Below are 6,442 nucleotides of genomic sequence, written 5' to 3'. Positions count from 1 at the left end.
TGACGCTGGATATCCAGAATCATCCAGGCCTTCGGCTTCGGCAGATAACATTGTCATTGACTTCATTATTCTGGATATCCTGCTCAGCGTCATCCAATAATTGTTTAATATTTTTTATATACATAATAATTATTGAAAAACTAATCAAAGAGTATATTTCAAGGATGAAAAGTTTTTGTCGGTTTCATCTTATAAAACTTCGATAAAATATTATCAAAGAGTATACTTTCAAGGATGAAAAGTTTTTGTCGGTTTCATCTTATAAAACTTCGATAAAATATTATCAAAGAGTATAGCTACTTTCAAGGATGAAAAGTTTTTGTTGGTTTTATTTTATAAAACTTCGATAAAATATTGTCTGATATGATACTTAAAAAATTTTTTTTCCATTCCGATCCTTCATGAAAGTACTATCACGCGATTAAATAAAATAATATAGTTGGATATGTACTTTATGATCTAAGGAAGTATAAGAGTTAATCTCACGAGCTCGGCCTAAAAGATATATTTTATAAGATTACATATCACATAATGTTCCCTCAGTGACTTGTGCAGCCAGCTTGTATGATAAGACTGTAATAAAAAAATTATTGTTTTTGCTGTACTCTCGAAGCCATTAACTGCACTTGAAAACTTTTTCCAAATGACGCGGTTTTTATGGTTTACTGATAGTAACTATGCGAAGTACTATAGGCCTATAACGTTATTCTTCACCAGATTTTCTGCCACTAAATTATAAAAGTTTTTCCAGGTGACCATTCCTCAAGAGAAGAGGTTTGTTTTATTCGGGGAGAAAAGTTTGCCTTAATAATATATTTAGGACAAAAGTATTAGTTAATCGATGATATGCCTCGGTCAAATATTGAGTAAACAAAAGATGATAACTACCAATGATTAATTATTCATTAATCAAAAATTTAAAAAGATTCGTTTCACCCAACGATTATCATGAATCGAACAGGCTAAACATACTATAAACATATAGTTAGTTTGTATGGTCATGATAAGGCCATGATGACAGCGGTAATAGCCATTAAATTGATCTATATCTCACAGATATGTGTCCGGGGATCAAAGAGATAAATTCCTGCGTTTTGGCTCGTGAAATAAAAATAGAACATAATATAAAATACAGGTCACAGTTGAAAAAACACACTATTCATTGTAGAATACCGCACAATGATACCTATATATGGATACCTATATATTGGATTGGGGACCATCACGTGCATGCCGAGATATCAGTCTATAGATAATATTTTAATATAGAAACAGAACATTCTCGTTATAAACGCGCGATCTTTGCGAAGAATATTTTATACCTATAATATTACTCAGCGGAAACTACTGATATATAGCCAGTATTGGGCCATCACGTTTGCGCACAGTCATCAAGCGACAAGCATGTGACACACGTTTTAAAAATACTTTTCTCAATACTCTGTTTTGGTCTGTCCAAGGATTACAAAGGATTACAAATCTACTAAGCTTATGGCATTGCTAGTACAAAGTACTACAAATTATTATATTATTAATAGCTAGTTCTAGGAGAAAAAAAACACAGCCTTTTGTCAAATACATGTACAATATAACTTATATGTAGGTATATATAATTTGGGATATTTTTAAAGTCGGTATACCTCAAAAAAGGGATTGCATAGTTCAATATTCGTGCAATATACACCCTAATTGGTGACTGATTACATAGTTATTTAAAAAAGGATTTTTTCCTATGGAAGGATAAATTATATAGCTACAGCGTTCTAAATATTACTGACAACTGTATGACGTCAACATTATTGAATGCCGGAGGGTATGCACGTGTATAGCGATTATCCCCCGCATATGATTTTTAAGATTTACAACTTTCATGCGGTGCTCAAATGAAATTGATGAACCAGAAGACTTTGCTATTCTTTAACTTTGTCCGTAAATAAGAGTATGGAAATATAAGGTCGATGTTTTCATGCCAAAATTAAAAAAAAATGAGAGATCTACCATCGCGACATTCTTAACAATGTTTTTTTTATTATTTTTTAAAGATTTCTTTTCAAAATTGTCAGCCGGAATATGTTTGCGCTGAACTATTTTGCTGAAACCTGGGCGAAAAAAATTTAAATTAAACTGCCCCACGTCATCATGTTCCAATTTCCAATGGCCTAGTCCAAGGTCAAGGCTAACAGCTATGTAGAAATACAAAAACATGCAAAGAATATAGTTTCATCAATGTTTAGCGTTAATTGACCCTGAGTAACCTGCGAATGGTATCTTTCGTAAAAGGCTGGCTCTGATTTTAAAACATGTCACAATTGTCGTTTTTCGTGGGCAATTCATTAGTCGTAATTCGTTGCAGTTTGGTTCCCACAACGGTCGGATCTCGCGTTTCAACAAATTACTACTTATTAACAACATTATGACATGCGAATCATGACGAATTGCAATGAACAGCACACAGCGGCTTAGTTTTCATGTTTAATGTCATAATTCTTTCGTCGTTACTCGCATGTCGGAATCGTAAAACTGGGATTTCATATGAGTGAGATGACAAATTACAACGAATTAAGACACATGAATTACGACAAATTAGGCCAATATGATTCCAGTGCTTTTCTCGTCCAATATGATTGCTATGTCTATATGTAACATTGCATGTGCATTCCCAGAGATCCTTGGCTTGCGCCGTGTGGGCATCAATTCAGAGAATCAAATTGGTTTCAACCGGCGCGTGAAAGGAATATATTCGACCGGTAAATCATCAACGTTAATCACCGTTTCAGCACCCGCATTGTGTGGAATATAACCCACGCAAGCAAGCCAACGCTATCGTGTCATAATAATGCGCGCATATATACTACTTCGTTAATGACTTCACCAAATATGGAGCTAAAAAGCTGCTTTGATTTTAATTTTGCAAACCAAACTACCGCCTATCAGTGCTTTCAGACAACAAAGAACATTTCATTATACTCGTTTAACATTTAACAATCGTTCCAAAATTGTAGGCGTATCCAAAATTGTAAGCATTGAACTGACATATCAACCTATTTTACACGGAAACCTTAGCAAACTCCCAAGCAAGAGTTTCAATTAGTATTTTCCAAAATTCATGATATATCTTTTAGGTAAATTGGTCCAAGTATCGCCCTCACAACTCTGCCAACGCTTACATTACACATTGTCATTGGACATGTGAATAAATCAGAATTTAATTTATTATAAAAAAAATCCTCAAATTGTAAAGACTTTTTTTTAAAATAATAACGGCTTCCATCCAGTATCATGTTGATAAAATGCATATTTCCAGAGGGAAGAGTGTTTAATAAAGTTGGCAGATATATATATGTTAGATTCAAAATTATCATTTCATACATTGCTAATTAGTAATGATGCACGTATTTCATGTTAGTGAGAATGCGAATTGAGAAGGGAAGAGCATTAAACCATCAATGGTTGCGCTATTCTTGGTTTTTAATGGTACGTATATCGTGATCCCATTTCAAGATTCAGGCATCCCATTCTGACAGCTATCTCGACCAGAACACAAACTTTAAACTCTATATTAACCAAATGTTGAAAATGCCTTTCCATGATTTCATACAATTTTTGGGTGTGATAGGCAGTGGTGCCGAATTCGCCCGTTAAAAAAGTAATACGTTTCGGCGAAAGTTAACCAATCACAACAGGGAATTTTGTTGTTAAGTTGTTATAGGAAATTTAGTTGAAAAGTAGTTATATGATCCTTAACAGCATTTAAAGTACTTAACGAAGGCATTACATAATTTCATACTTTGTGAAATATATATTTTGCTATTATACCTATTAGTTCTTCTTGTATTTGTTCCTGGTACGTTTAGCACACTTTTAGTCCTCTATGTGAGAGTTAAAAAAAGTGTTGAAGCTTTCAAGTACAACCTGAGGTGTCTTACTCTGAACTTGATTTCAAAAAGCATTCATCGATGATATATATTCCTTAAACTTTTGATAATAGACGTGAACGACCTGGAAACGACATAATTGCACATACTCATGAAATGATAAGATTTTGAACACTATAGCGCAATGATTACTACATAACATGCCTTAATTATGCTATTGTCCTTCACCATGCATGAGTCATCATCTGTCATTTGCTTTATTTAGCAGTGGCTAGAGAAGCGGCATTTTACAGTTAGCCACAGCAAGTTAGTTGTATTATATGTACACATGAAATGTAAGATTCAATTTGGATAGATAAATATGAGCATGCAGGTAAATTAAAAAAAGGAGTAAAGACAACTTGCTTTCGAACTCGTTTAAGTAAATACACACACATCTCAAATTTGCTCTCTGGTAATGACAGCTACTCATACCAATAACAATAGACTACTTTGGCATTGCCCATGCATGCACCTCGTTTCTGAGCTATATTGCATGCACTTATTGCAAATTCTGGAAAGGTCTTTTTATATTTACAATATTATTCAGCTTGTTCTAGCTTCATACACATCTCATTGAACGACGCCTACTGTTCTTGTAATGGATAAAACTGTGCAAACGATTAAACAGGTAAAACAACATGTCTACATGCATTCTTGAAACGAGGACAAGATTAACATATAATTATTATATAGAATGGGCGTTTGTAGAAAAAATAAGGCATTAGCGATAATTATTTTTCTACTTGAGATAGTTGCATGTATGACTGGTGGGCCCTAACTTGTTTATGATTTCCTTTTTAAACACAAAACATTGGGAAATGTCACGCATAAACTGACGGCAGTTCAATTTGTGACTTTAACCTGCCATGCACCAACACCAATTTTAAAGCCACAAATATTGCTATTGTTTGCCGTTGTACACAATGTTGCGCGTCCAAATAATATAGTCTAAATCATATATCTAGTTATTCAGCCGTCATCGACAGTCTGTCAAAAATTTCAGATGTCTCTGTCAGAAACGGTGGTGGATAACTTAATAAGTTAGAACGACAAAGATATTAATCAAAGTGAAAAGAACTCATTATCAGTCTTGTTTGGAACTCGTGAAACAAGGCATATGTAGCCTGCAGGTGCAAATATGTTAAAGTTAATAAAATATGAATTATACAAAATAAAAATTGAAAAATTTTGCCCCGTTCATGTCATAGAGCAATAAAAAGTTTTTCGGCACCCACGTTCGATTTAATCAGTATAGTGAGTTGCTTTCATCAACCCTCGCGTATGAACAAAAATGAGTATTACAAAAGCGCGGTGCATTATTCATGACGCGATCATATTGAGACAAAGGAGCCTAAAGACGCGTTAATGATTGTGTTTTGGGATTGTAATCTAAATCGATAAAGAGAGTCAACCGTATTTAATATCATAAAAAATAATCTATCCAGCTAACACCATTGAACATCTTCCGGGAACGAACGGTATAAATTGCCTGCCCGAGTTCAACCTTTATCATTCACACACAGCTCAAGAGTCGATTATAAAATTTAAGAAGAGTTTAGGATTTTAATTCAAGTTTTTTAGAAAATTAATTTTCTTTAAAGGTAAGTCTCGCATCGTTAAAATCTCTTATGAAATAAAGTATTCTAACATATTGTTTGGGAACATTATAGCCTATAGATAGAATATATCTGCATGTCGAATGATCAGAATATTATATGATTTGGTAAAACAACAACAAATCCAAACATAAAATGTTATATCTCTAAAGTGTAATAATCTAAGTCAGTGTTGTATGAAAAAATGTATGGACATTGATAAAATTTTGTGTCAGGAGTATAGAAATTGTATACAGAGTGTCTGTGAACTCCTCCAAAACCTAATCAATTGGCATGTGCTCTGGGGGATATTTCCATCAAAAAAAGGTGTCGATAATTCTTTTTCAATAAAGGATTCCGCTACGTTTTTCAACAAGAACAAATATAGATATTTCCGAATTAATCCAAAATATACAATCCGGATTATGCATAAAACATCCATGTATTGGCAACAAACAAAGAGTCCAAGGGGTATATTTTTAACTTGTTTTTGTCTGCAAACACCTGTTCGAATGTTAATTACATCGTCATCGCGTTAAGGGAAAACTACAAATCAAAATTTTGATAGTCATGATAGACATACTGATTTCTTGTTCATATATAGTTGACTTTATCATAAAGTCATGATCTAAATAACAAAAATGTTATCTTTGTCCTCTGACTTATTTATATCAAACCTTCACTCGTGTCTAAGTATAGTTATCATTCACTATATATATACATGTTTTTATGCTGTGTTTTATCGCGTCATTGCAATATAGAATCGTTTTGAAACGGCTGTTTCTGAAATCTACGGTTTGCAAAGCAACAAACGAATCTTCATCGTTAGCAAAGTCGCCAAACTCATCCCGAGAGTCAGAGTAGGTTTTACAAAATATTCGCGCTTTAATAGTCGTGGTGATATACCTAACTGCGACGCGACTTTGCGAT

This window comes from Dendronephthya gigantea, unplaced genomic scaffold (assembly GCF_004324835.1).
Source record: "Dendronephthya gigantea isolate DGI-Jeju-01 unplaced genomic scaffold, DenGig_1.0 000067F, whole genome shotgun sequence".
Classification (NCBI taxonomy): Eukaryota; Metazoa; Cnidaria; class Anthozoa; order Malacalcyonacea; family Nephtheidae; genus Dendronephthya; species Dendronephthya gigantea.
This window is presented reverse-complemented; position numbering follows the sequence as displayed.